A 14,897-nucleotide genomic window follows, 5' to 3' on the forward strand; every position below is an offset into this window, starting at 1 on the left:
AACCTGCTGTTGTTACAAGTGCCATGGGAACTGGTAAATGCTGGAGCCTTGTTCACCAGGAGGTGCCTGGGGAGGTGGTTTGCCCAAGCTGGCCAAGGTCCCCTCTTGTTCCCAGTGCTTCCAGTGGACTCTGTTCCTCTCCCAGCTTCACCATATGATGAATTTGTTCTGTCAGTTGTGTGGCCTGTCACGCAGCAAGAAAACCATTACAAATCTAGGGAAATATGATTTTAAAAATTCTCTGAGTAGTCAGTGAGCTCAGGGAGAGGAGCAAGACCTAAAACACTCACAGAAAACCTCAGGCGCTGAAGCTGAGGGGTCAAAACTCAACCACACTTTATTAATAACTGAAAGAGCCTTTGAACAGTCTCCCTGGGGCTGCTGTTTCATCAGCCGGTTGAGCTGGCTGTCAGCAGTGTTTCCCACTCTTCAACAGCAATGAAAACTTCATTTGCATCATTCTACTTTGTATAGTTACTTCTCTCCCCACCAAGGGAGGGTGCTAATCCCAGGATTCGGCTGCTAGCCTTCAGCTGATGCTCAGACACGCCAGACCAGGTAATACATTTGTTTTTTTTCTCTGAGATAAAAAAAGGGTCTCCTCCACCACGCTGGTCAGTCTAGTTGTTGCCTCCAAGGTTGGCAAGCAATTATTTTTCTTCTGCCTTGGAAACAGGAACTGAGCCCTTGGTGTACAGGGCCTGTGGCACCCAGGACAGACCCTTATCTGATGTCCTCAGGTGCAGCCAGAGTGAAATTGCTGGAGCTGTGAGAAAGGAAGGGGCCATGTCTCACCCATTTTAATAGTACTGAAGCCCAGTTATAATTCACACATTGCTTTCCTTCCCTCAGCAGCCTCTCTTCCCCACTATTGCCCTGACTTTTTTGATCCTTCTGAGATCAAACACAGCTGATGGCTCTCCCGTTACAAGTCTCTGTGAGCTGAATCCTAACAGCCCTGCTGCAACAGACCGAGAAAATAGAAACCAAAAAACCTGATGCTGAGTCAATCCAAATAGAATAAGGGCAAAAAATGCCTACCAGCTCATAGAAATTAGAAATTTAAACTCTAAAGAACTCTCCAGGCATGGATTTCTCTGTAATTTCAAGCAGACATGATGTAAATGGCTCAGAAAAGTTTTGTCCATGTGTGGCCATTCTCAGTGATGAAAGAGGAGGAGCAGGAATGAGATATTTGTAAAGAAAGCTGATAAATTGCAGAATGCTTTGTGAGAAGTAATCAAAATACCGTTAAATGGTTAAATGGTTCCAGTTGCTTACAACTAGATGGGGGATGGTACTGTCAATGAGTCTGTAGAGCTGAAAACACAAGTTACAAAATACAAATAATTTGCAATCAGTCTACTTCCAGAGTCAGCATATTTGTTATTTGTTGGCATTTAAACAGCTTTTATTAACAGACTTTGCCCTTATTTAACTGTGGTGTTGTCTCGGTCCACTACAGCAATCCAAAGGTGTAGGAAATAACAGCTGAAGCTTCTAATAGATGTACAGAGTGATCAAATCCAGCCTTTTTGGGCAAATTATCATCTCTTCATGCAAGAACAAATGCTAACTGGTAAGGACCATTGCTTCTCCTGTTGCTTCAACAGAGCTAGTGCAATTTTTCTACCCCTTTTCCTACCCACCAAACAGACCCAGGGTTTTGGCTGTTCGCATAACAAATACTGAGACATAGTGGATTTCAGTGGGTGCAGAGACTTTTCCCCCCGAGGTCAAGGTCCCAGAGCCCAAAGGTACACTGTGTTGGATGGGATGTCTCAGCAAAGACACAGGGACCAAATCCGAGAACCAATTTCTATTGTATTTGTCTCACATCCTAAGCACGTTGCTTAGAAATAACCCCAAGCACCAGCATGAGGTCTTGCTTTAAGACCAGAACAAACTCTTCACAGAGCTGAATTCTGCTCTCTGAAAATCAGTTAAAATCTGTTCATGTCCCATCTGACACTGACTGGTGCAGATGGACTGTAGTCACTGCTCTCTTCTCTGGTACACATGTATTTGTCAGTTGTATAAAAAATGCAATCGTCTCCAAAGTTAATAGGCAACACAATACTATTTTACAATTTACTTCACCCCACCCAGTCCTCTCAAAAGAATTGTTCAGAGGGGAGCAGAATTAGTATATATGGAGAATTTCTACCATATCCTAATATAAAAACATTCATACAACATTGTATATCCTACCTATGGCATGCAACAGTACAAGACTACCAGGTCATAATGTGCAGATCCATTTGTACAACATTTCCGCTGTTACCTAGATGTTTTTAATCTGTGGAAGGCTAGTGGTGTCAAGACACTGAACAGAGCTAGCTAGGCAGTTAGGGAACACAGGCAAGTCAATTAGTCCATCTCAACATCAACGTGTCTTCACTTTAGTGACTGCAAAGCTCTGGTACCCAGGAGGTCTCTCCCTGGCAAGTTCCACTGGACTTACTAATAATGGGCTGCTCCTCACATCTGAAAGGCTGAATGAATCACTAACCTGCAAGAACTTGAACAAATTCTCTTCCTAACATCAACAATATTTTTATTCTCATCTACTACACTAGATGCTGATCTCAGAGCATCTGATCTAAGTGTATTTATAGCAGACATTTTGCCAAACGATGACAAGATCATGAAGGAACCAACAGATGCCAGAAATAGGGAAAAAGTACTTCAAACATTTAATCCTTGCTCCACATTTATATTTTTTTCTCCCGTGGCTGATTCACCACAAATATCTGTGAAGGGCAGCATACCATTTAGGATGGTGTCTGCCCAGTGTGACATATCCAGTGTAAGAGTATAACCCAGAGCCACGTCAAGTAGGTAAGGGGAGGCTATGCAAGAGGGTGCACCCACAGGACAGAGTTGCAGCCTGGGGCACATAAGTGCTCCCTGCTCACCACCCAGGCACTTGGCTTCAGCTGGCACCCAGGAAAATGTGATGCTGTTCTGGAAATGCATGAGTTAAAACACTGTAGCAGGAGTAGGGAGAAACACTAATGAACGACCCCACAGCTGCCTGCCCCAATCACGTGAAAGAGACAAGTTTTGACTCTGGTTCAAGTGTGTGTTCAGGCTACATACCATCACTGGTCATGCTGGGGAGAGGCTATGGCTCTAAAAAAACCACAATAAATGCAACACTCGGGCCCCTTTCACAAAGATGTTAATGAGACACGTAAATGTTGCAGAATGGTTTGTAGAAGAATATGACTTTAGTTCTTCATAACACCAGACACAGTAATGGCCAGACATCAGGGGACACAACATTTACACTGATATGCCTGTAATCAGGCTAATGATTTGTACTTTACTAAAACATATCTGCCACAAAGTCATTTGGCTTGAAAACACAAAAGAGTTTTCCAACTCATCAGTATTTGTTCAAGTGAATAATCAGTCTCACCCTTAATATCATGCCTGATTGGTTTTTTGCCTGTTTTTTGCTTCCAGACAGGGTTCTTGTTCTACCTTCCTCTGCTGCAACAAATAGACTTCTTGGGGATTTTTCTGTCCACGGGGTAGTTGCACGCTGTTGCCAAATCATCTGACAATCCATTGCCCATGAAAGGTCTGTTCTCAAGTTTTCCAGAAGGTTTTCTTCCTTTTCTTTGCTGTTGAATAATTTTCAGATGATGTTCACAGACGCCTCTCTTGTTGCCTGGGCTGCGCAAGGAGTTGAAGTCCCTGACTTGTGGTTATTCACTGCTTCCCATTGACTCTTTCCTTCATGCCACCACATCTCAGTGGGAAACCAGACTTCATTGTTTGTTCACTCCAACACCTTTTCCAAGGAGGTGTTATGGCTGAGGTGCCCCCCGGCACTCCACCAGCATGATCTTAGACGAATTTTTTTGTTACACTGCACTGTGTGTGCTTGGGGCCAGTTCATCAGGCAAGCCAGATCACATTGCGTGCTTGGCGAAGCGGGAAATAGCGATGACAGACAATCTTTGTGCCATCTGCCATGGGTATTAGCAAATGATGTTTTATTTATCTCCAGATCAGCCATGAAGACACTGACTCCCATTAGAAACATGTTCAATGACAAGTTCTCATCTTTTGAGATTTATAGGTTAATGGATGAAGAACCAAAAACCTGCCGTTAATATCCACAGGGTGATGCTTACAAAACACTACCACATCTATGTACCCACAGTTAGCAACCAAACTGGAAATACTGTTCATGGAAAGAGGTCATTTGGGAATATCTGTTCCCATCAAGCCATGTTCACTGGATACTAATTAATTACACTGACACCTTGAAATTCCCTATGTGGGCTATTCCATATTGACCAGTCTGGGAATGAACCTGCAGTGACCCATACAGATTCAGAAGGAACTTGAGATTCCTTTTCACAGGAAATCCCATTATTTTTTGTTTGCTTTTGTTTTCTTTTTCTCCTCTCCTGTCATCAAACAGAATACAAATAGTACAAGATGACTTCAAAATTTTCCATGAATTTTTATCAGCAAGCTATATCCATGGCAAGTGGAAAATATTTGACTCCAATTCTGAATTCTCTTTTCTTTAACATAAACATGTTTTGAAAAGATTTTTAAACAAAGCTCAAAATGTTCTATATCAGGAGTGTCAAAAACATGTTGGTATTTCCCTTCTGTTTTGCTTAAAGCGTGTTTTGTTAGGACTAGTCCCTTTTAAAACATTTCAGCTTAAATGAAAACAGCATTTTCTTTTGAAAAACAGCTTCCATTATAAACACACCATCAGAGCTGGACTGGTTATCAAACATACCCTTTTCTGCATATTGTTCGAGCAGTCTCAGTTTTCAGTATTTGCAGTGTCCCAGTCTTCCAAGATTTATTAAATAATTAGGTCAGAGTTGCCCCAACCAACCCTCTAGCAATTGAAAAGCCTCCAACTGTATTCTTACAACTAGCTGTAAACCAACATGTTTGCATATCAGATGGTATCAGCTCCTCAAATCTCACTGATGTTTGTGTATGAGGTCAAAGAACTTGGCTGTGGATAATGCCTTACTACGTCTTTCTTCCTATATATTGCCAACACAAATGGAGATGTCTCTGAAGACAGTAATCTATGCCTTCTGCTTTGCTCATGCTCTTTCAATGCACACTGTTGCCAGTGAAAGAAAATTCTGCTCCATTCATGTCTACATTTTAATTGCACACTTCTTTCTGGAGACAGGCAAGAGTATAATTTTGTTTCGCATCTCTGCCTCAAAAGCATCTGGTCCACTTGTGGTGATGCACAAGAGAGCAGTTGCTTGCTCCCATTCAGCATCAGCCTCACTGGCACATGTTCATTTACCTGCATTTAACATCCTGATGGAGTCAGATGGCATTTCAGACTCACCCACTATACCTTCAGATTTGCACACATGAAAAAAAAAACCACCACCAAAACCCAAATATCTGGCTATTGTCCCCTAATATCTGCATCTATTTTGTCTGGTTTCATCTACTCCAGCAGCACAATCCTGCCAGGGTCCTGGTTCACCCAAACAACAGTAAATGCTCAAGTTGGTCTACTTTTGCCCAGCATTTGGCACAAAGCTGGACCTGAATGGGGGAAAGTGAGGGCATCTGGGCTATGTCAACACCTAGTTACTACCCAGCTCCTCAGATAACCATCAGATCCCATATGAGAGTTCTCTATTAATGATGGGTGTTAGTTTTCTGCTTGCTTGGCCTTGTGCTCCCTTTTCCCTTGGGATACTGTTTAATAAATGCCAATAGTGTCAGCAGAACCCATTCATATCATGCTAATTTTAAGTATTCATTATTGCTTCTTTTGGGACGTATGGAAATGGGCCCAAGTAACTGGGCTGTTACCCTTTTCCCTGGGGACACCTTGCACCTCTGTTTTGCTTTTTTCTTATCAGTGAGCCAGTCCTGCCCCACACTGCCCTCTCACTCCTGCCAAGCTCCTAGGCACAGACATCATTGGGAAGATGCCCAGAGCTCACTCCAAACCTAATGCTCTGTCCAGCTTAACTGCTTGCAACTCCTCTTATTTTATGCCAAGAGGGGACCCAAGGTCACCACCTTGTAAACTATATCAAGATCATTTAGCTTCCCATTCTCATTGTTAATGTAGGTACCCCTCTTTCTTGCCTGTCTATATCTGAATCTTCCTGATAACCATTGTTGTGAATACAAGCAGCATCCAAATATTTCCAGCTGCTCCCTGCACACCAGCCTGACTATTAGAGGGAGACAGACTTAGCAGGTGGTTGGGACTTGCCATCTGGCTGTACTCCAGCCTACCTGCTTGCTTTCTTTTTCTCACTTATTCCTCACTGGAATACAACAGCTTGCCTCCTGCCTTTATACCCCTCTGCTATCTGGACAATTCAGTCTCTAGCATATTATTTCTCTTCATCTTCCACAGGTAAGGAACTGTGTGCCAGGTTCTACATAGATGTCAGGGGACACCTTCTGCTCAGAGAGGCTCTACTCTTATTTTGTGTGATCCACATGGCCATACATAGCCTTACAGTAAACTTCTTGGAGGTACACTAAACCTCCCCAGTTTGGCCCTGCATACAGTGAAGAGGTCAACACAACAGATGCTTTTGAGCAGTGACTTCATCAGCAAGCGTGGTCCAAATCTGTGTGCAGACGTCTGTCTGCCAGTTACCAGCATAATGCCGGAACATCCAGATCCGAGCAGCCTGCAGGGTGTCACCTCCTGTCACTGGCTGTTTCAGTTTGGTGGGTAGCTTATATTTAGTCTCTAGTAGGTGATGTTATGAAAGGAGATGGAACAAGGAAAGATATAGCAGAGAAAATAGATCACATCATTCCAGTTAAAAAAGTGTGTTCATCCTGGCATTTGCAGTTGTACTTTTATTTATGATAGAGTTAATTTTATTTTATTTGGAAATACAGTACTTTGCAGGACAATAGCAGCTCTCCATTATAGTACTACAAAGTGAAACTCTGACCACTCATTTCACAGACTAAAAGTAACCCTTATTCTCTGTGCAGCCAATGCTTTTACTGAAACACTAGAATAAGAACAACTTGACCAAAAGCAGGCTCTAGGGCTATTGTTGAGAATCCACAGCTGCTTGGCTGACACCTTAGCAGCACTCCCCATTAGCTGCTGTCACCTTTATCACTCAATTGGAATAACTACTGCATTATTTGATTTTCATTGCTTTCCTCTCAGGTTGGCATTTAGCCTCTCTTTTTAAATATCATATGCTGTAACCTCCCTCCCCTTATAACTAGGGATAGTTAGAAGCTCTTCCTACCTCTTATCCCTGACTGCAAAAGCAAAGCAGACAGGATTAATATAAACTAGTTACATAAATATTTTCCTTAATTTTTGAAAGATAGAAAGCAACAAATAATTAAGTAACATTGCTAGCAGGTGGCAGGGAGAATCCTTGCAACAAGTCCCACCTTCAGCAACTCCTTTACCGCCTCAAGCAACTCCCTTAAGGGTCACCCTCTTAACTAATCAGTCAATGCTTATTAATTACATCAGCTGTATCTGAGGAATATAGCTCGGCAAGCAAGCCCTCACAAAAATGACTGAGAAGCAGGGTTGGGTTGAGGTATATCACTGTATGCCTGTTTTAGAAGCAGGAGGTGGAAGTGAAGGTCACCAGAAGTCACTTTTCTTATGGATCACTAGGGTGAAGTATGACTTACTATGTCCTTTAATAAAAACCACTGAGAGGTAGATATCTGAGTGCTTCTAGATACCTTACTGTAGCTAACTGCCTCCGGTTACATAGAGACTTCATTGCAGAGCAGAGAGATAAATTTTGCATCTGTTAAGCTTAGCTTGTTCAGTTGAAATACAGTTTCTGCATTGTCTCTCTTGAAAAATTGAAGGTAAATGTGCTGGTGCTTCCCTGCCACTTGCAAAATGAGCCTCTTTGGGGGTCCAGATTCCCAGTACTTGCAGAGCTGACCAGACAAAATTATTCTTTCCTGCGTACCCCCATGCCCTGTTACATGCTAAATGGATGTTTTAACTAGTGAGCTTAATAGTCTCTAGTGTTCTCTCTCCCTCCGCATGTTTTTGTGAAGTTAGCCCTTTTTTATGATGATTTCACTGAACTAGCTGTTACCATGCAGTCTGGATTAACCCATTAACCCAAATGACCTTTTTTTTTTTTTTCCCCTCTTGATGATTTACTGCTTTTTCTCTGCTGGTCCATTTGGTTTTGAAGAGATGCATGCAGAATCTTGTAAAAGCCTGACCCTGTGTTCATGACTTGCTCTGCACAGAAGTAGCCAGATAATCAGTAAAGATAAATACATGTGAAATCCATAACCAGTTTGTACCTTTCCCTCTGTGCTATCAGCTGTAGCCAGTACAGGCTGATTAACACACTGGGAGCTATCACACCTTTCTGAAGTGCCTGTGGGGTGGGGAGAAAATGTGGTTAGGTTATTTTGTCCTGTTCTGCATTTTCAGAGATGTTTGGGCTCCTAATATATGGCTTCAGATATGGGGGTGAAGGTTTCATTTCTTTTTCCTTGTACCTGGAGCCTTCTTGCAACTGTGCTTCCCTGTTAACTCTCGCTGTTTCCAGGGCTGGACAATCATCTACAGAGATCAGTGGTGTTTTCTATAGATGGAGTCAGACAGTGCCCTTCAGGTGCAGCCTAAAAGGCGGGTTATCCTCATAGGAAATGAACCAGCAGTCTGCACTTCCCTCTGCATTAAGCACACACCAGAAAGGTCAGTAGATGGCTAGTAGGGGGCCCTTCAGGTAGGATGGCTGGGGGTTCTCCTGTTCAGAGCACTTCTGCTGGCATCCACCTCTCATGGGCACTGGGTTCATTCACATTTCTACCACAGGACAACACACCTTGCCACTCCAATAAGGCAGCTCTTTTGAGACATCCTGCTTGCTCTGGACACTCTTGCATAGAGGTGTCAGCTCCTGTTGCGTTAACGTGCATATAGGGAGTGCTGTGATATTTGCTCTGTGCTCAGGGTGGGAGCTCTTCTAGCATCCCCCACCTACTTCACGCGCAGATACACACACTTCAAGCTGTCCAGTGTATCTCAAGAGAGCAGAAAGTATTTGCTAAAAATATTTATGCAGAAGTTATTTATGGACTGGCCCACATCAACCCTGTGGCAGCCGTTACACAACATTGCACAAAGCAGCCCTTATCTGGAGGAGCACACAGCCAGTTTTACAGCCCACAAGCTACAAAGAGGTAAGTCTACTGACTTTTCAATGAAATCCTAGGAATTCAAGGCCTGGACATTCAATTTAGATGTCAAATCTTGTCAAGCAGGGTCTGCCAAACTGCTGTCTCATGCCTCCCATTTTGAAAGGGGCTCTGGTAGAGAGGATCAGAAAATGCTGCACCACTCCAAGGCATGGTACCTTTCTCCCAAAAAGCTGGGGGTAGGCAAAGCGAGTCTCCTAGAGTTGTTTTCTCTCTCTACATGCTGTAGAAACCATCACAATAGCCTGTGGAAGGGGAAGGAGCCTTACCCCTCATCTGGCATTGGGCATGTACCCATAGAGCTGGGCACAGAAATCGAATCTGTCTCACAAATGCACTTCACTGCTAGAGTGAATATCTAGCCCAGGTGGCTTTTGGCTCAAACTCTAATAAAGGTATGGGGAGTTTATAAAACCCTTATTTTTAAAAAAAATATTCAAAATTCAGTGCAAAGGAGATCCAGCCTTTTGTTCTTGACTATCTCCACCTTCACATAGCTTTTTTTGATTGCATTTATGGTCTGCAGTGGCCTCATGGGTGCTGATCTTTAAAGGTCTGTACTAAAACTTCAAACCTCACTTATGGTGAGGACATGAGAAGTGAGCTTACACAGGTAAGAAAGCAGAAGATACTCTTGATATAATGACACTGGTGGGATGTAAATATACTAGAGGAATGACAGGAATATTAGCCCTTCCCTGTCCAACTGCTCAGTACCAGTGCCCATGAGTCAGTGGTGGTTAGAGCATAATTCCCTGGTTTACTTATGAGATGTCAGAGAGGAAAAAGCATTGAAAGCCTTATTGCTCTCAAGCTAGGATCACACACATCAGTTTCCCCTTCTCTATCAGGTCACATTCTCAAGGAATTCGGATTGGTTTGACACACTTGTTTAAATCCAATCCCTGGTGGCAGGTCCTTATCATTTCATTATCCATTTGGTACTAATGATGGGATGCTCAGTAATCTCTTGCATGTCCTGACTCCTGGAAAGGCTAATCCCCAGAGCCCCCCTCTGCCCTCTTTTTAAGATAAGTATTACACTTGCCCTTTTCCACTCCTCTGGGACCTCTGCTGTCGTCTTTACCTCCTTGAAGGCAATCACTAATGGTTCAGAGGGTTTAGTTCAGCTAATTCTTTAAGCACTCTAGGGGGAATTTCAGCAGCCCTTGCCAGCTTGAATACATGGGGTTTTTTTAAATCTGGATATTTCTCTAAATCATTCTTACACTATCCTCCTTCAGATTAACCTATTCCATTAATACAATTAACCATCTTAATTGCTTGGTTAGAACTTACTTGCTTGTGAAGAATAGAACAAAATTAATTCTGAGTACTTCAGCTTTGACTTGATTTTTTTCCCCACTGAGTAACAGGCCAGTAGCATCTTTTGTCACAACCTGTTCCTCTTTCCCTTGCATCTCCACCTCTCTTCTTGTGGATGGCCAGGCCAAAGCACTGCCTTCTCGGGCCTCTTCATAGAAAAAGGGACACAAAGAAACCTTCAGAGATGGAGAATCAGCTGGAATGTTTGGGCTGATAACACCTGTCTGCTCTTGGGTAAACCTTCATGGGACTGTGGGACTTTGTCAGCAGCATGTGGGTGCAGGTGGACAACTCTGAAGGGAGTTTGTGCCCTCTTAGGCATTTGCTAATTTTAGTGCTGTTAAATCTGCCTTGGGTAGATTTCAGCAGTGTTTGATTGAACCTGCCTCTGTGTGTTAACTGGATTCCCCAGGTTGAGGAGAACAGCATTCTCAGAGCTCCCACCAAGGATCCAGAGGAGCTTCATGCTGCCTCAGCTGTGTCCAAGCCTACCCTGCAGCTCTGCAAAGCTGGAACTGCCCAGCAATACCCATGTTTTTGCCACTGAGGACACATCTCTACATGAAATGGGCATAAGCCTGTCTCATTTAGATAGATAAATGGGAACTCAGAGGAGAACTACTTCTGATTAGGCCTTTCTATTGCTTCTTGGCATTCCTGAATTGTTCTGCAGGATGGTTATCAGCTGCCACCATTCAGAGAAGAACTACAAATTTCTTTTCCTGATGCTTTTCTACCTCTTGCAAGCTGTCAAGAAGAGCTAAGGAATGTAATACATGAAAATCTAGTGATTCAGTTCTAGTTTTCTGGGTCTAAATCAGTTATGAACTACAAAGATCAGTAGCAAACTAATGTGCAATAACAAACTAATGTGCAAGAGACTATCATCAAACATCTACTGCTGTGGTTTTCCTTCCTGTGAAACACTTTATTATTATCAGAAGCAAGATCTTGAACACTCAGTTATGGAACAGTCACTCCTATGTCTCTAAAGGGTCAAAAAACAGGAAGAAAGTTTTAAAAGCCTCAAAATCACTGTTTTAGCCAATCAGTATTTTCAGGCTGACCTGATTTTGGAAGGACTGTCTGCATTAGTTTATAGTCCTCGGGGATGGTAAAGCTAAGTGTGGATACTCATCTGCGTGCACTGGAGCTGACAGTGAATAAAAGTAAACAGTTTACCCATATAAGGGCAGCTCATGTCTTACAGATACCTTCTGGGTGTATCTACCTGTTTTTAAAACTAACTTAGCGAGAGCAGGGCTGTGCTTCCCCTGAGCCCCCTCTGGCTTGCCTCGCTTGATGACATCTAGTGACTGCCGGGGTCCAGGAGCTCTCGGACAAGAGCACAGAATTTACACAATCATCCATCTTTTGGGATGTGGGAGTGCAAGTAATAATTATGCTTGGAGTGGTAAAGTTAAAAATCAGATGAGCCCACTCCTAATCATCTGCTGGCAGTAATCAAGCCACCAAATCCATGGCAGAGCCCAGCACAGGCATGGCTCACCAGAGTCTGGCCAGCTGTAGCCTAGAAAAGCCCAGCAGGAAACAATTTGTGAAAGTGAATTCTGCATAGAAAAATACAGAAAAGGAACATCCTTAAAAAAACAGATGCTAATGTGAAGATCTGGGTATCCAGCATGGGCATGGAGCTGATAGCCAGTGCTTTCAAACATGGTTACAGACTTCATGTGAGTCTTTCCCAGTTTCTTCCAAACCCTTCTGCAGTAGGTCTAAGTGACTTAACCAGAGCCAAACATTTCTGTCCTATATCCAAGCTGATGACACTGATTTGCGGAAAATCCTAATTAAGACTAAGTTCTTAGGTGCAATTGTAGGTATTAAGATACCCAAATGAAATATGTTTTTAAATTGGCAACTGAGCAAGTCATCTAATGCAGCCTTTCATCCTTCATTCACAAATTAGTTGGGATGGACTTTGGGTTTTTTGTTTTAGGGTTGTTGTTGTGTTTTGGGTTTTTTTACCCATTCTAGTCAGTGGTGCGAGAGAATGGCTTCCAGCCTGCCTGGAATATTCCTGTAAATCTTTGCACAAAAGCTTAAGACTATTTCTGGGCTTAAGTTTTCCATTTAAGTTAATTTATGGTCCCCAATTTTTTGTTGTTTAGTGAACATTAGTGCTCAAAGTGTAGTACTTAATGTTCTTATCTGAGTATTTGAGAAAATAGCAATATTTACTCACCAAAACATCTAGACCAAGTTTTAGTTTCTGTAATATAGTTTATATATAAGAAGCACAAAAAAGTATATTTCCATCACATGATCATAACCTTATTTTCTGACCACAGAGTTGACTATATGAGAGTTTCCAAAGAAATTTTGTTTAATTTCTGTGATACTAGGGAATCTAACTATATTTGCTTCCTTAGACTATTTTGGATTTTAACAAAAGTCTCTCTAATTTAGCAAAGACAGACCAGCATTTTCAAAATATAAAATATTAGTATTTATTCCTAAGTTTAAAGGAAAAGAGTTTTCTATACAGTATTTTCAGAGTTTGCTTTCCATAAAGCTCAGCAATTGCAAATATCTAGATATCTACTCTAATCCCTCTCTTCCTTTGCTACTGTTTAAACAAAGGCCAGTGTTATTATTTTTCCAACTAAGACCTCTTTTAATAGTCACTTACACAGACCATAGATCACAAAGTCTATGGCCCCATAGATCACAAAATATGAGCTCATGTTCTGATGAATCGTTGATTGTTTCCAAAGGGTTTGTAGGCAACATGGCTTTGGAAAGGAATGTGGAGTGACTATTTTTGCTTCCATTATTCATCCATTCCTTTTTCCCCCAAATAGCCTCTTTTCAGTTCCAAAGCATGTGCAGACTAGAAATAGATCAGCCCTGGAGGATTTTCCTTTACAATTCACTTGGACATTCATTCCCCAATTTAGGGTGTCTGTTCTCAACTTTTCAGAATAGCATCTCCTTCCCTTGCTCCATCCCACATACCTCCCAGTCAGTGGTGACCAGTCTGCCTCAGGAGCAAGATATTCTCAATTAGGCTAAACAAAGTCAGAACAACCCCACTGCTTGTCTGCTAGCCAGCAGATGTAGCAGGACCTGATTTTTATTTGGAATAGATGGTGCAAAATTGCCTGTTTTATGCTTAATAGTCACTAGAGGGCAAAGCAGGTCTCCATAAGGCAATCCTGCAGCCCAAAGGGAGGTTACGTGGCCCTTGCCTTTGGCTCAGGAGGCTCTGGTGTCGGGTCCTGTCTGCAGGGATAGAGCTGGACAGGCCCAGCCTGACTGCTGATTTAGCTGGTTGGGGACATAGTTAAGTTTGCCCAGAGACAGTAATTCTCATGTGTTTCTGTTTTTGGAACACAGTGTTGGCATCTTTGTTCTTGTTTTTCTTGTATAAGATCATCTTACAAGATCAGGGTAAGGGTCCCTGTAGTCCAGTGTCCATCCAGTCATGCATCTCGCTACTAGGAGATGCCAAGGGAAAAATACTGTGAGCTGTTTTCCCCAGAATATCCTCCCAGCCAACTTTGGCTCAGATATTTCAGGATGCAGAGCTTGGATCTTTGTAGATAACATGTAGTTTTCTTCTTGAATTTCTGATTGCTTTTTGCATCCCAGTAGCCCTTAGGGATGTACAGTGCTTTTGCACAGAAGGCCCAGAGTTTGCTTGGGCATTGCATGAAAAAAACACCTCCTTTTCTCTCTCTTGAACATGCTGCCTGATTGCTTTGCACCATGTCCCCCTTGTTGATATTAGAAGTGGCAAGCTGAAGCCACCTTTTCATCATGAGCAAGCCCATCCTGAGTTAAAGTAGCTCTGCCATGTTCTCACCTATTTTTTTTCTTTTCTGGGATGAAAATCCCTAATGTATGCAGTGGTTTGGACATTCGCTGAGTCATTCATCCTGCATGGCAGATGAGGAACCACCCCTTGAAGTCAGTGTGAAGCTTATCAGGGCAAAGTTGACTGAGAAGACAGCGGAGGACAAGAATGAAACCTAGAGATGACAACTCCAGTGAAACAGAATATTTTCTTGGCATGGCTGTGTCCTCAACATTGATTGAGAAAACCCACCTAAGCAAGGATAATAAAAGGTGCCAATGAAACCTTAAATCTCTCATGTGTAGAGCTAAAATCTATTGATACTGTCCCAAAAGTAAACTATTTTCATGTTAATGTGCACTAAAATGCTTTTGGAGAGTGCTTAAGCAGCAAGAAGCCCTGACTCTTTAAACCTGAGATTTGTGCTGCTGAACTTCCTGATTCTCAGCATCTTAGTGAATGTTAAGGTTCCCGAAATTAAGAGCAGAAATGTTTTGGTGTTTCTAAAGTAAATGGTGGACTTCAAGATCTGCTGACCAAA

At 42.4% G+C, this 14,897-nt stretch overlaps 1 long non-coding RNA gene across 1 annotated transcript; it reads left to right on the forward strand.

Annotated features, from left to right (window-relative positions):
- The first annotated feature begins 9,122 nt into the window (after window positions 1-9,122).
- Window positions 9,123-14,647, forward strand: LOC141947255 (uncharacterized). Its single transcript, XR_012630060.1, has 2 exons — window positions 9,123-9,195; window positions 14,410-14,647. It is a non-coding gene; the product is annotated as an uncharacterized LOC141947255 (long non-coding RNA).
- The last annotated feature ends 250 nt before the right edge of the window (window positions 14,648-14,897 follow it).

This window comes from Strix uralensis, chromosome 9 (genome assembly GCF_047716275.1).
Source record: "Strix uralensis isolate ZFMK-TIS-50842 chromosome 9, bStrUra1, whole genome shotgun sequence".
NCBI lineage: Eukaryota > Metazoa > Chordata > Aves > Strigiformes > Strigidae > Strix > Strix uralensis.